Source organism: Mus caroli, unplaced genomic scaffold (assembly GCF_978045245.1).
Source record: "Mus caroli unplaced genomic scaffold, Mus_caroli_1 scaffold_11, whole genome shotgun sequence".
NCBI lineage: Eukaryota > Metazoa > Chordata > Mammalia > Rodentia > Muridae > Mus > Mus caroli.
The window spans coordinates 71,824,787-71,850,169 of record NW_028227266.1 but is presented as its reverse complement, the minus strand read 5'-3'; the positions used below and the strand labels follow the sequence as shown (position 1 = coordinate 71,850,169).

General features: G+C 43.0%; 1 pseudogene; it reads left to right on the top strand.

Moving 5' to 3' along the window:
• The first annotated feature begins 9,004 nt into the window (after nucleotides 1-9,004).
• On the top strand, nucleotides 9,005-9,459 carry LOC110301069 (ARL14 effector protein-like pseudogene; annotated as a pseudogene).
• Nucleotides 9,460-25,383: the final 15,924 nt, after the last annotated feature.

Below are 25,383 nucleotides of genomic sequence, written 5' to 3'. Positions count from 1 at the left end.
CATGGGTAGAAGTGAGAGCAGGAGCTCAAGCCAGAGTCTGTCACTTCTTCCCAAAGCCAGTGAAACAGAGTAGGCAGCAGGGACTCCTGACATACCCCTCAGCCTTGGGCCTTCCGGAGCTGGGGCCACAAGGTCTCATGGGGAGGAACCATAGGTATGGGAGGGGGGGGGGTAACCACAGCCCATTATGCTAATGGACTAGAGGGTGCTAGTAAGCTAACTACAAAATGTTCTTGCTATTTACATGAAGCTGTGTGAGTCTCTGCTGTGTGAGTCGTTAAAGAACAGAAGTAAACAACCTAGGTGGCTCTGTGTTTGTCTATACAAATTCAGCTTCTATTGGCTGAGAATTAAGATAATTAGCGTATACTGAATCTGGAGGACAAAGAGTCAGAGACTATTTATGTCCTTACAGGAAAAAATAGGACTTTGCAAAGGAGATTAAAATCCTTGAAATGGAGTATATCCTGCATTATACACACACACACACACACACACAAAACCTTCCATGTCATCACAAGGGCCTTCAGGGGAGGGAGGTAAGGGCCAACAGAATGGCTTAGCTGGTAAAAAGCTATTGCCACCAAGTTTGAGAACCCACATGGCAGAAAGAGAAAACAGATTTCCTTACACTAAATGCTGACCATCATCATCACCACCACCTCTAAGACACACACAAAGAGAGAGAGAGAGAGAGAGAGAGAGAGAAGAAAGAGAGGGTAATGAAGGTAAATATGATCATAATACACTGCATAAATGTACAAAACTGCCAAAAAATATTATAAAGCTGAATGTGGTGGCACATGATAGGAATCCCACCTCTGGTGGGATGGAGACAGGAGGATTCCTAGAGCCAGACTGGTCTGATCCATGATCCCCACAATCCAGGTGTCTAAAAAATGACACTTGAGATTGACCTCTAGACACACACATATTCTATTCTTTTATAAAACCTTTCTCATTATTTCTCCCAAGTTTCATCGTTCTCATCATCTTTGGTCCCTTTTGCCTAAGTTTAGGGCATATGGCGACAACCCAACTTCTCTATTTCTCTCAGACATCTAGCTTCCCCAGCACCATTTGTTGAAGCCTCTTTCGTTTAGTATACAGTATTTTTTGCCTATCTAACCAACCTGACATTAAAATATAAAATTTATAATCACTAACTTTACAACCATTAAAAGGAAAAAAAAAAAGCTGAGATTAGACCGGTGACTCAGTAGTCCAGCACACTTACTGCTCACTAGAGGACCAGAGTTCGGGTCCCAGCGCCATACTGAGCAGCTTGTTGAACATGCAAGTTCAAAGGAGACTTGCCTAAGATGTCTTTAATAATGGCAAGCAACTTTTACTCGAAAATGAGCAGCAGTGTGGCTGGAGAGATGGCTCAGTGGTTAAGAGCACTGACCATTCTTCCAGAGGTCCTGAGTTCAATTCCCAGCAACCACATGATGGCTTACCACCATCTGTAATGGATCTGATGCCCTCTTCTGGTGTGTCTGAAGACAGCTACAGTGTACTCATATAAATAAAATGAGCAGTGGGATTAAGATAATCTGAAGGGGCGCTGGAGAGATGGCTCAGCAGTTAAGAGCACTGACTCTTAACTGCTCATCCAGAAGTCCTGAGTTCAATTCCCAGCACCCACATGGTGGCTTACAACTGTCTGGAATTGGACCCAAGGTACAGTATACTCACATACATAAAATAAATAAATAAATCTTTAAAAATAAATGATCTGGAGGATTAAGACTTATGCTACCTCGGATCTCATTGGTTTCCATGGCACCACTATCTGTCCCATGACAGGGACAGGAAACTATCCAACAGGAAAAGTTAAGTACTATTGATAATAGCACCAACTAAATGTGCATAGATCTGCTGCATATAGAGTTTTTACAAATACTTGATTTAGGATTTTTCTTTGCTTTGTTGCTTTTGTTTTTGTTTTTTCAGTCACAGGGACATCCCAGAGTATTCTCTCTCTCATCTGAGAGTTTAGATCCATGGTCCCAACCTAAGTTTTGTTTTTTATTTTGTTACAATATTCTACTCTTATTAAGTTGACCAGGCTGGTCTTGAACTTATGATTCCAATGTCCCAGCCCCCAAGCAGCTGGAATGATGGGTCTACACCACCAGAACAAGCTAAGAAGGACTGTGTCAGTCATGGTTTGAATGGGAATGTCTCCCACATGCTCGGGTATGTGAACACTTGGTCCCTACTTGATAGCACAATTTGGAGAGGGTTAGGATGTGTAGCCACCTCCTTGTTGGGAGAAGTGTGTCACCGGAGGCAGGCTTGAGAGTTCCGACTTGTATCCTTTCTAGCATCCCTTGCTTTGTGTTCCTGGTTAAGATGTCAGCCCAGCCTTCAGCATCCTGCTCCAGCTACTGTAGAGGACACAAGCTCACAGATAAGCCCTAAGGAAACCAGACTTGGTAAGCATGAAAGGTTTTTCTTCAACAGAAGAAACTAACACTCAGAAGGCTGGGAAGGGATGTGTTAATACCTGGTAATCTTTACTATCCTGAAAGGCCAGCCCTCGCTGAATGCCCCCAAAATTCTGAGCATTGCTTCTCGGTCATAAAAACTGTCTCTCAATTGAAAGAGGTCTCGGGTACTTTGCAAAAGAGTTTGGTATCATGCTTCTTATAAACAGACTCAGACTCCTGGGTGCTGTTTCTCAATTAATAGAACCCATCCTTATGCTTATTACAAGCCATTCCTCCCTGGGCCCTTATCCTGAGCACTGTTCACCAGCCAAGAGAACTCGTTCTTGTGGGAAAGGTCACAGGTGCTTTGCTAGAGAGATGTACTTTGCAAGGGAGTTTCTGTGGAGCTGTGCCTAAAGCTTTGTTGTGATAATAGTCACAAGGAGTACCCCCCCACACCAAGCTTTACTATGTTTATATGTGTAAATAATAATTAATAATAATAAAGCACTTGGCATCGGACTCCAGAAGTTTTGACCCAGCACCAGCTACCTAAGTCAAGGTGACCTGAGATTCATTTTTACCTCACCAAAATTATTTCCCTGGCAACTGTGATGCTTGCAGGGAGCCCCACAAGCTACCATGCCTGCCATCCTTATCATCATGGATGGATGCTAACCCTCTGATCTATAAGCCCAAATAAATTATTCCATAAGTTGCCTTTGGGTTTTTTTTTAATCACAGCAATAGAAAAATAATTAATACAGTTTAAGTTTTACAGTACCACTGCTACACAAAAGATTAAACTTCCATTCCCTGAACATGTTTTGGTCCTGAAGGAAAAAAAAAAAAAAAAAGATAGGCAAAGCAGATTTACAAGGGACCAGAGTGGGGCACAAAGAGATGGTGACTCCAGAGTAAACAGAAATCTGTGTGTCTGTTAAGAATACAAGCAAGTCACTAACTGGCAAAATACACCAAACTTGATGAAATTAGAGCCAACAGAGAAACCAAACATAGTGATTACAGAACCAGTGTTCTGTGATCATCCTAAGGTCTGGTCACTTTCAAGTTCTAACACAGGCATAAATCCAATAGCAGACATATTTCAATCAAGTCAGAAGAGATTAAGGGTAGAAATGCACGCTCAACCCAGTTTCTTCCTTCCTGCACCACAGGGCATAACTTCATGCCATCTGGTGATTATTAGGGGAGAAAGCTGCCATCTGCCATTTCTGCTAATACATGGGACAGGGACAGAGCTCTTGCTACCCTGTAAGCCTGAGGAGATTTCACAATGTCTGTTTACATGCCTGAGGAGCCAGCTGCTAAGTTAGAATTCACGCGCGCACGTGTGTGTGTGTGTGTGTGTCACAGTCAACACCAGTGAAAGACATCCTTTCCTCAAAATGTCCTCAGTGATGCAGGAATCTGTGTTAACCACACCTCACAGCAAGCCCCCTCCTGTCCTTCCTGATTCAAAGCCAACGCTCTGTTAGAAACAACCTAGAGTGGTAAAAACTGCATGGCAGCCAGAAAAACAGACCATAAAATAAACAAGAACAACTCAAGTAAAAAGAGCCTGAGCCACTGTCTTGTCTATGTCCCCACCAGGAAGAGCAGAAGTTACTTCATCCTAAATGATATTTTATAACACCATTTTTTAAGGGAGAATTTTTAAGGAGTCAGGAGTTTCCTCGAGACTACAAGAAATATATCTCCTTATGCGTAAAAAGACAAGAAAGAGCTGAAGCGATGACATCTCCACTGGTAAGAGCACTGGCTGCTCTTGCAGAAGACCCAAGTTCAGTTCCCAGCACCTACATGGTGGCTCACAACCATCTTTAACTCCAGTCCCAGCTCTGATGCCCTCTTCTGGCCTATGGGTACCAGGCATACATATGGTGTACAGATATGCATGCATACAAAATGTCCATACACAGCAGTTAGTAAAGAAGTAAGATAAAATATTTTCAAAAATAAAGGACAAGAAAAGGTCATGAAATTGTTAGGGGTTTTAGCTGAGACCCAGACTTATACTAATTCTAGAGACAAACGAGGGTGGAAATTAAGAGGGGAAATGGGAAGCAGACACTTTCCCCAACTTATATCAGACCAGTCAGTGTTTTAAATAACGACATAATAGTCCTTTATATGTATTCTGGATGGATGGATGGATGGATGGATGGATGGATGGATGGATGGATAGATTCTTCTCTATAGAATGGAATCTGCTCACCCAATGTCTGACTCAACTCTCCCCATGTAAACTATACATACTAAAGAAGCAAATGCAAATCTTTTTAAAATTCCCACCCATTTCTGAAAGCAACTGTATTCTTCGCCTTTTTGTTTTTACTATGTATGGGTGGGTGTTCTGCCTACATCTCTATCTGTGCACCACTTATGCCTAAGGAGGCCAGAAGAGGGCATGAGATCTCCTGAAACTGGAGTTGCAGGTGGTTATGAGCGTCAAAGTGGGTGCTCGGAACTGAACCCAGGTCCTCTGGAAGAGCAGCCAGTAATCTTAACCACTGAGCCACCCTTCCTGCCCTGGCTATATTCTTAAAACATCACTGTCACTGTAAGATACAATAGAAAGTTCACTGGAACCTGATTCTGAGTAATTAATTCTCACTTTTTAAAGTAATTGGCCACACCATTTAGTTTCCATGTGCCTGTTTCTTCATCTATCAAGAATTATTCCTTGGGCTGGAGAGATGGCTCAGCAGTTAAGAGCACTGACTGCTCTTCCAGAGGTCCTAAGTTCAATTCCCAGCAACCACATGGTGGCTCACAACCATCTGTAATAGGATCTGATGCCCTCTTCTGGTGTGTCTGAAGACAGCTACAGTGTACTTACATAGATAAAATAAATATTTTTGAAAAAATAATTACATCTGCTTGGAAGGGGGAGGGGGAAGTTGTGGGAGAGGTGACCAGGAGGGGGGACAGTGAGCAGGATGTAAAGGAATACGTGAAAATTAAATAAAATTTTTAAAAAGGAATTATTCCTGATTGCACCAAACAACCTCCCAAGACTTCCATCTAGAAACATCCACAAAACGTTGTACATGATAAAGCACGTACATAAACAAATGTCATAACTCGTGTGTCTGCAAGTCAACCATGATAAATAAGCTTTTACCATCTGTCTTAGTTAGGGTTTTACTGCTGTGAACAGACACCATGACCAAGGTAAGTCTTATAAAAAACAACATTTAATTGGGGCTGGCTTACAGGTTCAGAGGTTCAGTCCATTATCATCAAGGTGGGAGCATGGCAGTATCCAGGCAGGCATGGTGCAGGAGGAGCCGAGAGTTCTATGTCTTCATCCAAAGGCTGCTAGTGGAAGACTGACTTCCAGGCAATTAGGGTGAGGATCTTATACCCACACCCACAGTGACACACCCATTCCAACCAGGTGACACCTATTCCAACAAGGCCACACCTTCAGATGATGCCACTCCCTGGTCCAAGGATATACAAACCATCACATTCCACTCCCTGGTCCCCATAGACTTGTTCAAAAACATGACTCTATGGGGACCACACTTAAACATAGCATAATGCAAAATGCATTTAGTCCAACTTTCAAAGTCCTCATAGTCTATAGCAGTCACAACAATGTTAAAAGTCCAAAGTTCAAGGTCTCTCCTGAGATTCATCCAACTTAATTAACTGTAATCTCCAAAGCAAGGCAGGAAACCAGCTGGGCAAACTCCAAACTCTGCATCTCCATGGCTGATGTCAAAGTGGTCTTCAGATCTCCACTCCTTTTTCATCTTTGTTGACTGCAACAAACTGCTTTCTCCTGGGCTGGTTCCACTCCCTGTTAGCAGCTTTCCTCAGCATGTGTCCCATGGCTCTGGCATCTTTAACACCTTTGAGTCTCCAAGGCAATTTCAATGTTACAGCTTCTTGTTTCAGTGTCTGGGATTCCACTTGATCTTTTGGACTCCTCCTAAGGGCTGGCATCACTTTTCCAGCTCTGCTCTCTGTAGCACTCTAAGCTCAGGTTGATCCACTCCACTATGACTGCAGTTCTTGGTGATCACTCCATGGTACTGACATCTCCAATACACTGGGGTATTCCACACCAACTAGGCTTCACCAATAGCCTCTCATAGGCTCTCTTCAGGGTGCCAAGCCTTAAATCCTTTGCATGACCCCTTCAGTCCTGGGCCATCAACTACAGCTGAGGCTTAACCTTCTCCAATGGCCTTCCCTGGCCTCTCACAGTGCTAAGCCTCAGCTTCTCTCCATTATCCCTTTATTCCTTCACAAGCTGTACCACCTGAGTGACTCTTACACATTACCAAATCCAGCCGCAGCATGAGGTACAACCTTGGTTATCTCTGGTACACAGCTTCTTTGTGCTCCCAGCAAACAATTTCCAGAAGATTTCACCTCAGTGATGCTGGCCTCTTCTTAATCACTGCTAATTCCTTAGCTCCAGCTAACCAGCATCAATTTTCCCAGTAGTTCCTTCCATTCTTAACTCTAGAGCCAGTGTCACATGGCTGAAGCTGCCGAGTTCTGCTGCTTACAGGAACTAGAACATGATCCCCTTGTACTATTACATTATCACTAGCTTTATGTTTTCTAAATCCTTCACTACCTAAGCTTGGCTATCCTGGTTCTTGCTCTGTAGATTGACCTTGAATGCAGAGATCAGCATGCCTGTCTCCTGATATTAAAGGTGTGTACCACCATGCCTGGGTTTAATTTAGCTGGGTAGGATCTTGCCCCAAGGTCCCACTCCCTTAATCTGTTATCTCCTAGAACACAGGAATTTGTTCCATTTCACTTCCTGGTACCCCTTTAATACTCAAACCATATATTTTATATTTTTCCTTTCTAAGCTTGCTATGCTTATTCAAACTTCTCTTCATAAGACTTAACCAGAGAACAAAGTCTCTGCTCGGCTTTTTTGAAATTTCTTTTGTCAATGCAATTAATCCAAGTCTCTTCACCTTAGCCTCAGGCAAACTTTTCAGACAAGGGCAAAAAGTAGCCACATTCTTCACCAAAATACCACAAAACCAGTCTTTATGCCACGTTCTGAAATTCTTCTCCTTTGAAATCTCCTGGGCCAGGTCAACACAGTTCAAATTACTCCCAGCAACTAAGTCTTCCATATTCCTAATAGGATGACCCATTAAGCCCCACTTAAAGCATTCCATTGCTATCCAAATACAAAGTCCAAAAATCCACATTCTGTCAAATAAAAGCATGGTCAGGCCTATCACAGCAATACCCCACTTCTGGTACCAACTTCTGTCTTAGTTAGGGTTTTACTGCTGTGAACAGACACCATGACCAAGGTAAGTCTTATAAAAAACAACATTTAATTGGGGCTGGCTTACAGGTTCAGAGGTTCAGTCCATTATCATCAAGGTGGGAGCATGGCAGTATCCAGGCAGGCATGGTGCAGGAGGAGCCGAGAGTTCTATGTCTTCATCCAAAGGCTGCTAGTGGAAGACTGACTTCCAGGCAATTAGGGTGAGGATCTTATACCCACACCCACAGTGACACACCCATTCCAACCAGGTCACACCTATTCCAACAAGGCCACACCTTCAGATGATGCCACTCCCTGGTCCAAGGATATACAAACCATCACACCATCCAATACAGAGTAGAACTTCTGTTTCTAAGCCTGACGATGTGAGTTTGATCCCCAGGGTCCACATAGTAGAAGGAAAGAAATGACTCCCCTAAGTTGTCCTCTGACCTCCACGGATATGCCATGGCTTGAACACACATCACAGCCACACACATACACACACCACATGCACACAGGCATGCGTACATTCACACACCCACACATAATTTTAAATTGTGAAATATGCTCAATACTGTTTGCCAGGGAAATGAAAACTATATTGCAATTCCATCTGACCCCAGTCAAAAATGGCTGTTACTAAAAAAACAAATAACAAATGCTGGGAAGGATGCAGCGGGTAGAAAGGAGCCCTTACATTCTGCTGGGAGAAATGTAAATTAGTCCAGCACTGTGGAAATCTGTGTGGAGGTTCCTCAAAAGACTGAAAACTACCAGACTGTGGTGTGCAGTGTGCTGTGTGCCAGCTACGCTACTCCTGGGCATATATACTGTGGTGTGCAGTGTGCAGTGTGCCAGCTACGCTACTCCTGGGCATATATACTGTGGTGTGCAGTGTGTCAGCTGTGTTACTCCTGGGCATATATACTGTGGTGTGCAGTGTGTCAGCTGTGCTACTCCTGGGCATATATACTGTGGTGTGCAGTGTGACATCTGTGCTACTCCTGGGCATATCCCAAAAAAAAAAAAAAAATCTAAGCCACATTCCTGTTCATTGCAGTATTATTCACAGTAGCCAAGTTATGGACCCAACCAAGGTATCTGCCAACAAATGAATGGATAAAGGAAATGCAGACTGTGTACACAATAGAATTTTATTCGGCCTTAAAAAGATTGAAATTGGTCTGCTTCCTGGCCGTGGATACAGGCGATCAGCTGCCTCCAGTTCCTACTGACTTACGTTCCTGCTATGGTGGGCCATATCCCTGTGAACTTTGCCAAAATGACTGAACCATCACAGAAGAACAACTCCACTCAACAGGAGCACACTAACCACACGTTTCCAGAGAAAAGCAGTCAGATTGGACAGAAGCAACTGCAACAGATAGAACGGCAGCTAAAGTGCTTGGCATTTCAAAACCCTGGACCTCAGGTGGCAGATTTTAACCCAGAGACAAGGCAACAGAAAAAGACAGCACAGATGTCAAAGATGAATACTTTTCTGTGAAGTACAAGGTGATGAAGAAGTACGACAAAAACAGCAGGCTGATCTGTAACGACGTGGACCTGTGTGACTGCCTGGAGAAGAACTGCCTGGGATGCTTCTACCCGTGCCCCAAGTACAACTCCAACAAGTGTGGGCCGGAGTGCCACTGCAACTGCCGCTGGGTCTATGATGCCATCGTCACCGAGTCCGGTGAGGTCATCAGCACCCTGCCATTTAGTGTTCCCGACTAGGAGATATTATGCATAGATTCACCCCTCTCCCTCTCCTCCCTCTCCTCCCTCTCCTCCCTCTCCCCCCTCTTCCCCCCTCCCCCTCCCCATTCCCTCCTCCCCTCTCTCTGCCTGTGTGTGCTTTGTGTGTGAGGGTGTGCATTTGTTTGTTTTGAAACGGTCTTATTCTGTAGCTCAAGCTGGCCTTGAAGTTATGGCAATCCTCTTGCCTTAGCTTCCCAAGTTGTATTAATTTAGGTATAGTACATCATGCCTGGCTTCTGTTCCTTATACATGCATGCATGCATACATACATACCAACAAACATTCATGAATGTATGTATGGCCATATAGAGAATATATTTTATATATGTACACTTCTAAGTCAAACTTCTTTCTCTTGGATAAGTGTTAATGTTTGGGCAAAATATTCTCTCAAGCAACAGGTGGCTGTAGACCAAACAATCATTGTATAGACCCTCTCAGGTTCCTCAGCTGGTGACCACAGGCTGCAAGAGTGGACACTCAGTCTTCCTCATTAGCAGCACCCTCGACTCTGCCTTGAAGCTACACCTCTCCCTTCTCAGGGTGTCTGGTTGAGAACACCATAATTTTAAGGTTTGCAGAACTCCGCATCTGAAAGCTGTTATCTAGACCATACAACCAAATGTATGTTTTTCTTGGAATGTCATATATTACTAAGAAAAGCCAACTTGTGCCTTTGTGCTGTATATCTTTAGCCTTATTTTTTATATTTTGATGTTAAACTTAAATTTGGTAATTACAATATTTTTATTAACAAACATTCATATTGTACTAAATTGTATATAGTTTGCTAAATTGAGAAGCAAAGACTTGAATATGCTAAAAGTCTGTGATTAACCAATTTCCTTACTGGATCAGTATTTCAGGGTTTGTTTTTTGTTTGTTTTTTAAGGAAGTTAGCCTTCAGTGATCCCCAGAGTGGTTTCTATGTTTACTAGTTAGATGTATGGATGGGCAGCTGACAAAAAGCATGATGTGGCTGTCTCTGTTCTAACATATGGTAGCAGGTGTCTGGAAAGTTGAATTCAGCCTTCTATGTATTCATTTCTTTGTGCGAGTGTGTGAGTGTGTTTGTATGTGTGTATGTGTATCTTTTGTGAACTTACGTACATCAGTGCAGGTGCCTGCAGAGGCCAGAGATGTTGGGTTCTTCAGAGCTTGAGTTACTGGCTTTTATGAACCACTTGACATCAGTGCTGGGAGCCACCAAACGTTTCAAGAGCAGTATGTGCTTTAAATGTCTAACCATCTCTCAAACACCAAACGTATTCATTTTCCCCATTTTGAGTCAGAGTTTCTTTTATGTTCATTGTCTGGAGGGCTCGCAAATCTTCAGTTACTAACTTGAAGTATGTACTGTGACTCAATTTACATTTGAAACAATTTCCCAGATGATACTGATGTCACAGGTCTGGGGACCATGTATGAAAAGCACTTCTTTAAGTTACACTAGATATGTAATGCAAGGAAGTATTTAAACAGTGGGACTTAGTGGCTTGGTACTATTTTAAACCACCAAGAATTTTGTTTTAAATAAATGTGAAGTATTGAAAAAAAGATTGAAAAAAGATTGAAATTGTACGGTTTGCAGGAAAAAAAATGCAAGCAAACTGAGATCATCTTAAGAAAAGTAAGTTGACTCAAAGAGACAAATATCCTGCAGATTTTATATTGACATAAAATCATGTGTGGGTGCAGGACATGATTTTGGAAGCAGATCAGTCTGTGAAATGACTGAGAATAAGGAGCCATGTTCAAGTCCCAGCACTACAGGCCAAAGAAGAAATTAAAAGTGATGTTAGAAAATAATTTAAATTAATAAAAATAAAAATGCTACTTATTAAAAGGACTGGAGTGCAGCAAGCAACAGTGAAGTGAGGACTTCCTTGTACTAAGTCCCAGGGCCGGAACACAGAGGTCTTAACAAATTATTACAGCTTTTACCTGAAGGAACTGGGAAAGGAAGTTGTTAAACCCCAACTGAGGTAGAAAGAAATACTATTAGAAAGGCAATCAATGAAATATAAAGCACAGAGAAAAATGAGAGAAATCAAACTGGTCAAGTTCTATCTATTCTAACCAAAAGAGGAAGGATATAGTACTGATCTAATAGGAACTATAGAGAGATATCTGGACTTGAACGGCTCCATACTAATACAATGTGGCATTACCTGGACAAATTCTTTGAGAAAGAATTATGGCCATAGATGACTTAAGAATGATATGGCCTGAAGAATCTTATATTAAAAAAAAAAAAAAATGAGGGCTGGGGTTATAACTCAGTGATAGAGTCCTTACCTAGCACAAGCAGAGACCTAGGTTCAAGTCCCAGCTGTGGTAGGAAGGTGGCAGCATGGAGGTCTGGAAGGATGTAAGCAGCATGTTCCAGAAGCTGTTTGTCAGACTAGATCTCTGTAGTGCGGTCAACCTTACTAACAACCCGAGCTTTCGTACCTGGATACAGTACAAGGACGATCCCAGCCTCAGAGACCAGGAAAGCATTATCGGACATCACCTCCCATGCTGGCTGCCTGTGCCCCACCTGACCTGTCTTTATGATCTCTCTGGCCACTGAAGCCTGATTGGACCTCCAAAATTGTCACATGAGCACGGGGGTCTCTTGAGGACCCACCCCCCAGCCTCCTCCCATGGTTCATCCCTGTTGGGCTTCACTTTGACAATGGGCTGCCTTCCAGGGTTAAGACAGTCTTCACGCTCTGAGAGCTGAGAAGAAGGCAGCCATCTTTGCGGCTTAGATGAGCCTCTGAGGGCCTCTGGCTATCACAGTGAATACCCTCTCCAGAATGGATAAGGAAAAGACTCGATAGCGTGCCAACTGGCATTATCTTTAACATCTCTCTCTGCTGAGTCTCTCTGAGGAAGTACTCCAGGAACTTGGCGATGTCATCCGCCTTGGAGTCCTGGGAAAGGAGGCAGTTAAGGCCAAATTCAAGGTGAGATTCTGTGACACAGGGTCCAGCATGTAGGGGCGGTGTTCCTCCCCACATACCTGACAGCATCTCCTCCAGCCTCAGCAGGTTACATCTGTGCGAAATCTTCCACAGATGTCCTCAATCCCTGACCTGCTCAGCAGGGACCTCTGAGCTGCCAGGTGACAGTGTTCCTCCCCACATACCCGACAGCAACTGCTCCAGCCTCAGCCGGTTACATCTATGTGAAACCCTCCGCGGATGTCCTCAGTCCTTGTCCTGCTCAGCAGGGACCGCTGAGCTGCCAAGTGACAGTGGGTCAGCCAGGTGGTAACTCAGTTGAACCCAGGCCTGAATCACAGAACTCCAGCCTCTTCCGTCACAAAGGCTCCAGAGGTGGGGGAGGGGTGACAGGCTGCAGAAGCCAAACCCCAGCCCCTCCCCCAGCCTCCTGCTGTACAGATCTGCTTCCCAGGTTATCTGGCTGCCAAGCGCCAGCTCTGATCTGTCAACCTTCACCCTCAGCCTCTGTTGCCCTCAAACTCAGACATCTGCTCCCTCGGCAGCCTCTGCTGAGAACATCAGTTTCCCAGTTTTCAAACCATCAGGCTTTTCTGACAATTCTTGTTCTTTTCTAGGAACTGTTACTTTCAGGATTCCTCTATCCTCAGCTTCCACTCCCACCCCCCACCCCACCCCACCACACACACACACACACACACACACACACACACGATATTCATGCATCAACACACACAGGAAATCTAAATTTATTTTATACCTATTTAAGTTTATACATTTGAGATAATATTTTCAAAATATGTATTCCATTACCCTCCATCAAGGGTGTTAAAAATCTTAAATTAATTATTAGTGTATCAATAGTGGGGAGATGGCTCAGCGATAAGGGCACATACTGCTCTTCCTGAGGACTCGAGTTTGATTCCCAGCACCCACACTGTAGCTCAGAGCCATCCCAAACTCTACTTCCAAGAGATCTAGCTTCTTCTTCGTGCCCCTGTGGGCACCAGGCACGTGTGCAATGCACATACATATGTGTAGGCAAAACACTCATGCACATAAAGTAAAAGCAATAACTTAAAAAAAAAGATAATGTGTTTGAACACTTGATTGATCGATTATAACAAATAATGTCACCTCATAAAGCCTTTAGCCCCCTACTACAATTTGACAATGAATGTGTACCTAAGCTCTGTGAGCTCTGTGTGCCTGAGGAACAGGGTTACCTAATGAAATATAACACACACACACACAGTCCTTTGTGCTCTAAAAAGAGTATAGACTGTTTACAACAAAGGCTAAAAATAAATGTAAAAATTAAATATAAAACCACACACCTGGCTAAACATCATACTCAGAACCTACTCAAAACATCATGAGGTGGATTTTCACAATACTTTTCAGAACCATTTTGATTTTTGGTTTTCTTATGTTTTTTATTTATTTTTGTTTTATGCGTATGGGTGTTTTCCCTGCATGTATGTCTGTGCAGCACATGTATTCAGTGCTCACAGAGGCTAGAAGAGGACATCAGATCCCCTGAGACTGGGGTTACAGAGGGTTGCGAGCTGGGAACAGAACACATGTCCCCTGGAAGAGCAGTCAGTGCTCTTAACTACTGAAGTATCCCTCTATCCCCTATTTGCTTGGTTATTTTTTAATGTTTTTATATAAATTATCGAATCCATCTCCCATCCTCCACTACACACCTCCAACTTTTTCCCAATCCTCCCCAAGCCATTCCCTTCTAATTTCATGTGCCCCTCCTGAAGCCCACTGAGTCCACTTAATGCCATCAGTGTACCCACAGGACCAGGGCCATCTCCTGCCACAGGGGAGCCTCTCCTGGAGGCTAAACAGAACTGACTCCCTCCATGTCAGCTACTCATCACTAATAGCTCCACAGGGAGGAGTCAGGCTTTGTGAGCCTCTCCCCATCCCTGCAGGAACCACGGGTAGTCACCTGCAACTGCTGTGAGCTCATGAATGCAGTCATTCTGCCATATCCAAAAGACACTGTATTACTTCGGTCTTCATGACCTCTGGCTCTTACAGATTGCCTGCCCCTCTTCTCAGATAACTCCTGAACCTTAGGGGAAAGGGGCATAACATAGATGTTCCCTTTAGGGCAATCACTCCTCAGTCTTACTTCTTTTTTCTTTTTGTAAACCCATTGTGCTCAAGCATGAGCTTTGTAAATGGCAGCATCATGTCACAAAGTCAAAAGGTTGGACATGCCTACAAGGATTTCCCTTGTCCACCTATGTCAAGGTCAGATAAAGACCCTCTGTGGTTGTTTGAATAGAACTGACCCCCATAGACTCATGTGCTTGAATGCTTAGCACATAGGGAGGGTACTGTTAAGAGGTATGGCCTTGTTGGAATAGGTGTGGCCTTGTTAGAGAAAGCATGTCACTGTGGGGGACGAGCTTTGAAGTCTCCTATGCTCAAGGGAGGTCCAGTGTGGCTCACAGTCTCCTTCTGTTGCTCTTGGATCAAGCTGTAGAATTCTCAGTTCCTTCTCCACCATCATGTCTGCCTGCCTGCTCCCATGCTTCTCACTATAACTATGCTAGACTAAACCTCTGAAGCTGTAAGCCAACCCCAATCAAATGTTTTCCTTTGTAAGAGTTGTCATGGTCATGGGGGTCTCTTCACAGCAATAAAAACCCTAACTAAGACACTCTCCAAAATTATATTCTCTTCATAAATCATTAGCTGAACTGGTTCTCTGTACCTGCTGAGCCATAAGAACAAAACCTCTGACAAAACTTTAAGCTCTTCTCCTCCACCAGACCCACTCTTACCCTGAGTCACATACATCTCTCCTGCTTTCCCCACTCAAGGATAGGCTGGATGCCATTGATATGTGTGTGCTGAGTGGGTGGGTGGTACCCCCAGATACTACTACAAATGGATTTAGTGGGCTTCAGCCCACTAGCTTCCTGATGGGAGGCTCAGGACCTTCCCCCAATCCTCCCTGTCCGTTTCAAGGATAAGGGCTCCCTGGGAAAAGGCAACCAGACCATGCTGTGTAGAGAGGAACCTGCTTCAACACTGACATCTGTTCTTTAAAGGCAGTGACTGGGGGCCTCCGTGAACTGGAAGACAGAATTTGCCCCTGAACTGAAAGGTTTAGACTAGGGATTTGGCAACTAGATTTGCCTAAGTTTTTCATGTGTTTGTGTCTGGAAGCAATGAGACAAGGTGGGAGCAGAGAAAGAAAGAAAATCTATGTAAATCGTTTGACTCGTGTAAATTAAAGATGGATATGTGAAGATCATGCTGGAGACTCAGGGAAGCTGCAATGGCTAAGATCGCCATGGCAGCAAATGCAATCCAGGGCAATCTAGAAGAACCCAGGGAGGAAGTGAGCACAGCCTACCTCTTCCACAGGGATATCGGCTATGATTCCAGGACAGGTAGGCAGAAACTTCCAAATTGGTTTCTCAATAGGGTTTTCCTAAATTCTTCCTCTATCTGCAAAAAGAATCCTTCTAAGAGCCGGTTATGAATAGCATGACCTTAAGCAGTTAAATTCAGATTTGTGGCCATAAAAATAAAGCAAGAATTAGACAGAAGTGTGGGGCATTTCATGCAGCGAAGGCATCCTCTATAATGTATGACTAATTGGTAATGTGGCTTAAACATTTTCAGAAACTATCATTAAACAGGGAGCTATTATCTGTAGTTGACCAAATTCTATGGCCATTTTAATAAAATGTTTGTTTTAAATTAACTTTAGTTTAAGCCCCAATAATAACTTGTGGCAGAGAGTCCCTGATATGCCTGATGCTTGCTCGAAAGTTCCTTCCTCTGGAGAAGGCTTGACCAGTTTCTGTTGTGTGTAGAGGGTATAAAAGTTGATAAGCTGAATAGGAGGGTAGCAGCCCCCCTCCCCCCAACATATGGTTCCCGAAGCATTTTCCTGTGGAATTTGGACAAAATCACATCATTAATGGGCCTTGCCCTACCCCCCCCCTTCCCAGTGATAAATCACTTGCACGAAAATCCTGTCCTGGGTTCATCTCTAGGGAGACCTTAGCCTCACTAGCTTCAAGGTCACGAAATAAGACAACGAATTTTTTTCTCATAAAATCATGCTATGTGGAGCCTTTCGTTCTTCAATTCACTCAGGAGATATTCCATGCTAAGACCGTCTCTCTTTATAGAGTTCAACCATTACCCTGAGAACCCCATACAGCTGCTTACTGAAGACCCACAGTCAGATTTGAGGCTATAGGGAATGACCTTGTTGCTTGAGCCCAGTCAGCCCATTCCCTGTCCACGTCAGCCTCTATGACACCACCTTAGGGCAGCAGCATTGCCACTCAGGTTAGCAGAGCACCTGGACTGCCAAAAGTGCCTGAAGGTTGTGATTCCTAAATGTGACTCTTGTCTTACAAAACAGAGCCACACAAAAGCCAGGGAAATGTTGAAAGAAAGGAATGAGAGTCATATCCCTCCATATTTAATCTTATATACTTTTTATTATACAATCTTTTCCTTTAAAACATGTAAATACAGGGGCCTAGCAAACACAGAAGTGGATGCTCACAGTCAGCTATTGAATGGATCACAGGGCCCCCAATGGAGGAGCTAGAGAAAGTATCCAAGGAGCTAAAGAGATCTGCAACCCTGTAGGTGCAACAACATTATGAACTAACCAGTACCCCGGAGCTCTTGACTCTGCCTGCATATCAAAAGATGGCCTAGTCGGCCATCACTGGAAAGAGAGGCCCATTGGACATGCAAACTTTATAAGCCCCAGTACAGGGGAATGTCAGGGCCAAAAAATGGGAATGGGTGGGTAGGGAAGTAGGGAAGTAGGGGGGAGGGCATGGGGGACTTTTGGGATAGCATTGGAAATGTAATTGAGGAAAATACGTAATAAAAAAATATTTTAAAAAACATGTAAAAACTTTATATGAGAATGAGAGAGAGAGAGAGAGAGAGAGAGAGAGAAAGTAGCACTCCCTAATACAAATACACTCTCTTGAGAAATCAATGCCCACTGTCAGGTATGGACTGCTTCTCTCTCTCTCTCTCTCTCTCTCTCTCTCTCTCTCTCTCTCTCTCTCTCTCTCTCTCTCTCTCTCTCTCTCTCTCCCTCTCTCTCTCTCTCATTCTCTTTACTCTCCCTCCCCACCTACACTTGAATCTATAATAACACTATTTCCGAACAAACTCCAATTTAGCCTCAAAAATACTAAGAAGTGTGAACAAGTGATCCAAACTGTATTTCAAGTTGATAAAACTCCACCTTAAGAAAATAGTTATTTCAAACAACCAGTAAATACAGCATGCGAGTTTATTGCTAGTGGGCATATTGGAAATGGAGCTTTGAAACTATTTTGTGTAGTCTTTTAGGTAAAGCCAATCAAAAAACATTAAAGTTATTACAAAGGAAGATGTTTTAGTGCTTAACAGAACATGGTGAGAAAAATAAAGGAAATGCCATGTGTTGTATTTTAATTACAAAAGTCAACATGAACTCACTGTTCTTTAAAATACATGTTTCTTCCTCTGTCTAAAAAAGCATTTACAGTATAATAGAAGCAAGGATGCCTAGTGCCAGATCCTTTCTAGCCGTCCACTGAATGAGTACCCACGCACACACAGGAGTCATTGAAAAGCAAAGCTGATTTTGGGAACGGTATAAGCTGAGCAAGGACATCTTAAGTCACAAAATGGGGCCACTCAGAGGTGAATAGAAGTATGCTGAGAGGACCCAGAAGCCAGTCGAAGGCACTCACTCCCACCCACCTCCATGATAAATCCATCCAAAAGAGTAATGACCAGAATCATAGAAGGCTCTGAATTACCAAACACCCCTGGGTCTATAAGGAAACTCAAACTCAAAGGTAATGAAGAGGAGAAAGCCAAAAAAGAGCGGATGCTTTTGCTTTGGAGTAAGTGCTAAAGCAATAGGAATACTAGGAAATCACCATGTTGCTCCTCCCACTGCAAATACTACTGTAAGCAAAAATCCTAAATGAATGCTTGAATTTCAAATAGAGATTCTCTGTCTCCTGATAACTTACAGACTACAGGGAAAGAAACTCACCTCTCAGTGGAGCACTCTTGCATCACCTTAGAGTCACGTGACAAGCATTCAGTTCCCTGTGTCCCATATGTAATGGGATATAAAAACACAACCTGTATGAAACACCACTACAAAGGGTTTAGGCTGAATCTAGCCAAGCCTATAGAGATGACTTTTTTTTATAGAAGAGGAATTAACCAAACAACATGAAAAAGCAGCCAGAAAAGGCCAGAATGTGCACAGTTCACATAGCAGCTGCCTGAGACTCTAAAGCCAGAAGACAAATAAGTCAGATGTGTATGCCAGACTGACAGATATTGAAAACTACAATCAGCACAGTGTGTGAACCTAGGTTACACCATGATTCAAAAAATAAATAAATAAATAAATAAATAAATAAATAAAGATAGATATAGGGGCTGGATAGATGGCTCAGAGGTTAAGAGCACTGGCTGCCCTTCCAGAGGACCCAAGTTCAATTCTCAGCAACCACATAACAGTTTTTATTTGTTTGTTTGTTTGTTTTGAGACAGGGTTTCTCTATGTAGCTCTGGCTGTCCTGGAACTCCCTCTGTAGATTAGGCTGGCCTCCAACTCAGAAATCCTCCTGCCTCTGCCTCCCAAGTGCTGGGATTAAAGGTGAGCACCACCACCGCCCGGCCCCTTTTCTATTAATAAGTTTTAAATGGTCCCTATCATCCACATACTCTATAAATCTCACTACTTGCTATCTTTTTTTTTAACCTTCTAATGTTTTTTTCTTTTTATATAAATCTTTAAATTAGAAGCTAGAAAGATTAACTCAGCAATTAATTCTTCATACTGCTTTTGCTAGAAAGCCTGAGTTCAATTCCCAGCACCCAAGTCAGGCAGTACACCATCACCTGTAACTCCAGCTACAGGCGAACCAGACACCTCTGGCCTCTTAGGTATATTTCTTGAAGATGACAGATAGTTGGCTCTGAGTATTTTTAATCTGGTCAGCCAGTCCACATCTCGTTATTGGTTGAGTCGAGGTCATTTATAATTAGGGTTATTTTTTTAACACTCGATTTTGTTATTGAGAGACGTTTAGCATTCTTGTAATCTTATTGGCTGCTTTTCTAATTGTTGGAAATATTGTTTCTTGCTTTCTCCCCTGAGATGATCAGGGATTTGCTGATTCTGCGTGCTGCACGTCATGGATTCCTTTCTAGCGAGTTTTTGTTGTCTCTTTCTCTCCTGATGGCTGTCTTGTCTCTTTCCTCAATTCTGAAAGATAGCTCTGCTGGATGCAGCTATCTCGGTTGCCAGCTATTTACTTTCAGACCAGGAAATATATCATTCCTGGCTTTCCTGGTTTGAATGGTTGCTGACAAGAAATCAGATGCTATTCTGATGTTTCTGCTTTTGTGAATTGGGATTTTTTAATGTTTTTTTGGTTTGGTTTGGTTTGGGTTTTTTGCTCTGTGCTTTTACATCTTGACTATAATATGTCATGTGTCTTTTCTGGTCATGTCTACTGGGGTTTCTAAAGGCCTCATGTTTGAATGTCTATTTTTCTCTCTACATTTGGAGATATTTCTGCTATAATGACATTTGATAAATTCTCCTGCAGTTAGTATTTGCCTCTGCTCCTCCTCCTGTCCCACATATTCTTAGGTTTGGTCTACTGATGCTATCCCAGAATTCTGAGTCAGTGATATTGTACTCAGTCCGTTTTTCTTTCCTTAATGATGTTTGTCATTTTCCACCATCCTCCTTCTTCATCCTTGATGTTCTTGCTTCTGTTTGGTGAAGGTTATTGCTGACATTGTCTGCTATGGTTTATTTGATCCACTGAGTCTTTCATTTCTAGCATTTCTATTTGGGTTTTTCTTTCTTTTCTTTTCTTTTTTTCTTTTTTTTTTTTTTTTTTTTTAATTTTTTCAAAACCTGAATTTCCAGGGCTGATGAGATGGCTTAGTGGTCAAGAGCACATACTGCTCTTGCAGAGGACCCAAGCTCAGTTCCCACTGAACTTGGGCAGCTCATAAACCCCTGTAACTCCAGCTCCAGGGAATCCAGCGCCCTCTTCTGGCCTCCAGAGGTGTCACATGCACATGAAGGCATGCATGTTCATAAACCCGCACACAAACACATAATTTAAAATTAAAATAAGGGCTCAGCGGTTAAGAGCACTGACTGCTCTTCCATTCAAATCCCAGCAACCACAATGTGGCTCACAACCATCTGTAATGAGGTCTGATGCCCTCTTCTGGTGTGTCTGAAGACAGCTACAGTGTACTTATAATAAATAAATAAATAAATAAATAAATAAATAAATAAATTGTAAAAAAATTAAAATAAGTCATTTAAAAATAGTTCTAGTAGCTAATATCTAGAGAAGAGGAAGTGAGGAAAAATTTCAAATACTATAGCTCAGGGGGTTGGGAAGTATCTTAGGATCAGTGTTTGCTTAGTGTCTATAATGCATGATGTCCAGCACAGCATCCCTGCCTCCATCAAAACAACAACAACAGAAGAAAAAAAAAACTTTGGGGCTGAAGAGATGGCTCAATGGTTAAGAGCACTGACTGCTCTTCTGAAGGTTCTGAGTTCAAATCCCAGCAACCACATGGTGGCTCACAACCATCCATAATGAGGTCTGATGCCCTCTGCTGGGGTATCTGAAGACAGCTACAGTGCACTTACATATAATAAATAAATAAATAATAAATCTTTAAAAAGAAGGAGAAAGAGGAGAAGGAGAAGAAGGGGGAGAAGGGGAAGAGGGGGAGAAGGGGAGAGGAAGAAGAGGAACATCTTTAAAACATCTCATTTTCAGACTCAGGAGAATTTCCAAAATGGACAAGAAATGGGAGCAATTAGAGCCTCTAAATCTCTGCCCTCTTCTAGATTTAACTAACTGAGGAGAAAAGAAAGGGAGAATGAAGGAAACAGAGAAGGGGAAATGAAGAGAGGGAAGAAGGGGGAGGGGGGACTAACAGTCTGCACATCCTGCTGTGGCCCCGCTGGTTGGGCAGGATGAAAGCCGGCCACTTCTTCCTCTTCTAACCAAATGAGAGGGAAAGAGAATAAAAGATCTACTTTCAGGAATTCAGGAAGGATCCTGGGATCCAAATGTAATTAATGAGAGCCCTCTTAGGTGACATAACTGGAGCCAACTGGTAGATAATTTAAACAACAAGGAAGAGGAAGTAATAAGATCAAAACCGTTTCCTTTCAGTTTTCAATACATAGGCCTGTATTCACATTGGTATTTGGTTTAGTTTGGTTTTATTTGGTTTGGTTTGGTTTTTGATTTTTTTTTTTTTTTTTGAGACAAGGTCTCACTATGTAACCCTGGTTAGCCTGGGATTCACAGTGATCCACCACTGTCTGCCTCCCAAGTGCCGGAACTGACAGTATGCACTGCCATACCCAGCAAGGTCTTTGATTTTAAAATAATGAGACTGTCCCTGAACGAATCGCAGTATTAAGAGTGGCTTCCCCTCTCGCAAGTCTTTCCAAAGCATTCAACTGAATGCTCAGAGAAACAGCTCTTTTATTCTGCAGCTCCTACAGTGTTTAGCTAAGTTACATAATTGTAACAGCAAGTACCACTGATCCAAAAACACGGAACACAACAGACTCTTGGGACTCCTGCGACTCAACTGGCAGACACACCAGGGTTTCTTTTTCATCATTAATGGAAGCTGAAATCATCAAAAGCTTTTGTTGATTAGGATAAATATGAAAAGGTTCATGCTTGACCACTTAATTCAGAGAATTACATGGCCAGAACTCCTGAAGCTAAAGCCATCATCACTTGATTATTTATAATGCACTTTCGGATTTTGTTATATAACATGTTGCTTAGGAATTATTTTATATGCAGCTCATAAGCGAAATGGATCTATAAGTACCTTTGCTTCCCTTTTCCATTTTTATCTGGCATTAAGCCTATTCTATTTTTGCAAAATGAGTTGGGAAGCTTTTCCTCTTTATTTCTAACATTTATAGAAAACATGGATTTTTCTTTGCTTGAAAATGTGATAGACCATTCCCATGAAGCTATCTTAGCCTAATACTTTAGGAGACTCAGGATACAGATGAGGATCTCTGATTACCATTCCAAACTGCAATGTTCCCACTTGTAACGGGTAATTTTGTAAACTTGCACAATCAGGAATCACCTGGGAAAAGAGTCCCAATGAGGGACTATCAGGATTGGGCTCGCCTATGAGCACATCTGGTGGCCAGGAGGATTTTCTTGGTTGTTAATTGATGTAGAGGAGCCCAGCCCACTGTGGACAGCACCATTCCCTAGGTAGGGAATCCTGGACATTGTGAGAGTAGAGAGGGTGCTAAACACAAGTAGGCACACATGTGTTTCTTTCTCTCTGCCCTAGGTTGTACATATGATATAACAAGCTGTCTCAAGTTCCTGCCTTGACTCTCCCCACAGTGATAGGTTGTAAGCTAGAATTGTAAGCTGGATAAATCCTTTTCTTGCTAAGTTGCATTCACTGGTGTTTTGTCGCAGCAACAGAAAGGAAACTAGGACACCTCCTTTCTTTCATAGTTGCATAGTCTTAAATAATCTCAAGAAATCCAGTTCAACTCATTTTCAAAATATTCATTAGCTGTCTTTTCAAACAACTTTTGTGAGGACGCCTGTAAGTTTTAGTACTTATCTAGTCTCACTGTCTGTGTCCCTCTTGGTGAAAATCCTCAAGCTCTGCCTCTCTCCATTCTGACACCTGATTTAAAGACAGAAAAGGCACCAGAGTGCAGAGAAGACTTGAAGGGCTGCAGGTATGTCGGCATCTACTGTGAATGTCCCCTGCCTTAGCTAATCTTGCCTCCATCCAAGCTTATCCAGTTGCCATGATGTCTATGCTCCTTTACTTCAAAGTGAACAGAATCAACTACACACCATGCGGGTGTAAACCAGGATAAGGTGATGACACGCACCTTTAATCCCAGCACTTGGGAGGCAGAGGCAGGTGGATCTCTGAGTTCAAGGCCAGCCTGGTCTACAAAGCAAGTTCCAGGACAGCCGGGGCTACACAGAGAAATACTGTCTTGTGGAGGGGGAAGGTGGGGAGCTGGCGGGGGAGGGGAGGAACAACAGGGCAAGGACAAAGAATCTTACGAATATCAGTGCCCAGCAATCCCTCCTAACCTGCCCACTATCCATGGGACCCATTCGATTCACATCCAACAAAGAAAACTAAGCATGTGTCTGTGGCAGGTACGCAAGTTACCAAAAAAGACATCCATAACAGTGTACCAAGAAATCTCACAGGATGACCTAATGTCCAACAGAAATTTAATGGAATGAGGCAGGGATGAGGCTAAGTGAGTAGAGTGCCTGCCATGTTTCCCTAGCTGTTTAAGGCCCCAGCACCACATAAGCCCAGGCACGAGGCACTTGCCAGTAATCCCAGTACTCAGGAGGTAGAGCAAAAGGATCAGGAGAATCAGAAATCCGTGGTCATCCTCAGCTCCATAGCAACTCCAAGACCAGCCTAGGATACATGAGGTTCTGTCTCAAAACTAACAACAACAAATGTAATGCAAGCCGTGTATGTAATTTTAAATTTTCTAATAATCACATCTTTTAGGGTATCCCTCAAGATGTAACAGTGGCACTTACATCTTGGCAGTAATCAACAACTCTTTAATTGGACTCAAGGCCTGATTAAGAGGAGGGAGCTCATGCCTGGTACTATAAACAGAGCCAATATTTTTTATTACATCTTTTCCTCAATTACATTTCCAATGCTATCTCAAAAGTCCCCCATACCCTCCCCCCCACTAACCTACCCACCCATTCCCATTTTTTTGGCCCTGGCGTTCCCCTGTACTGGGGCATATAAAGTTTGCATGTCCAATGGGCCTCTCTTTCCAGTGATGGCCGACTAGGCCATCTTTTGATACATATGCACTTTTCTAAGCCGATATAATTTCCAGTTGCATTCTAAATACTTGCTTTACACCCACAGCTAAGTGTAGCTCTCAACACTCACCAAAAAAGCTTCCTTTTGTAGCAGAAGGAAACAATTACAGGAAACCTCTTGTGATGGTTTATATATGCTTGGCTCAGGGAGTGGCACTATTATAAGGTGTGGCCCTATTGGAGTAGGTGTGGCCTTGTTGGAGTAGGTGTGCCACCATGGGTGTGGGCTTTAAAACCCTCATTTTAGCTGCCTGGAAGTCAGTATTCTAGCAGCCTTCAGATGAAGATGTAGAACACTCAGAGACTCCTGTACCATGTCTGCCTGGATGCTTCCTTGCTTCCACCTAGATGATAATGGACTGAACCTCTGAACCCCAATTAAACATTGTCCTTTATAAGACTTGCCTTGGTCATTATATCTATCCACAGCAGTAGAGCCCTAACTAAGACATCTCTACTAATCAAAATGCAGAAAACAGCTGACTATGAGAAGTCCAGTCCCGGCTGAGGTCTCTACAAGACAGGCCCTACATCTAAGGTACAGGCAACATTGAAGAAGAAGGGGTGTGGGGGAATTGTAAAATCCAGAAGACCAGGAAGTCTGCTTTGAAACTGTGCCTTCCTAGATATGCCAGGAAAGCTACACCGGTGAAATCTCAGCAACAGAGCTATCTAAAACAAGACCTGAACAACTCCAACAGCCGTTGACATCCTAATATAGATGGAGGGAATCCCATGAGGCCCCACCGCTAGGTGAAGACCCATAGGCAACTGATAAGTGCTGAGTCAGAGAGTTAGTCTTCCCCAAGATGAGTCCCATGATTCCATGTGGTTAGCCCTAGAAACATACACACAGGTAACGCTGAATAGGCTCAGCAGATTGTATTTAGATGTTGATTCATTTATATGTAACATAACACTGAGTAGGAAGAGAGAACCAGACGTGGGAAGGGTAGGAAGGAAAAAGGTGTAGCTAT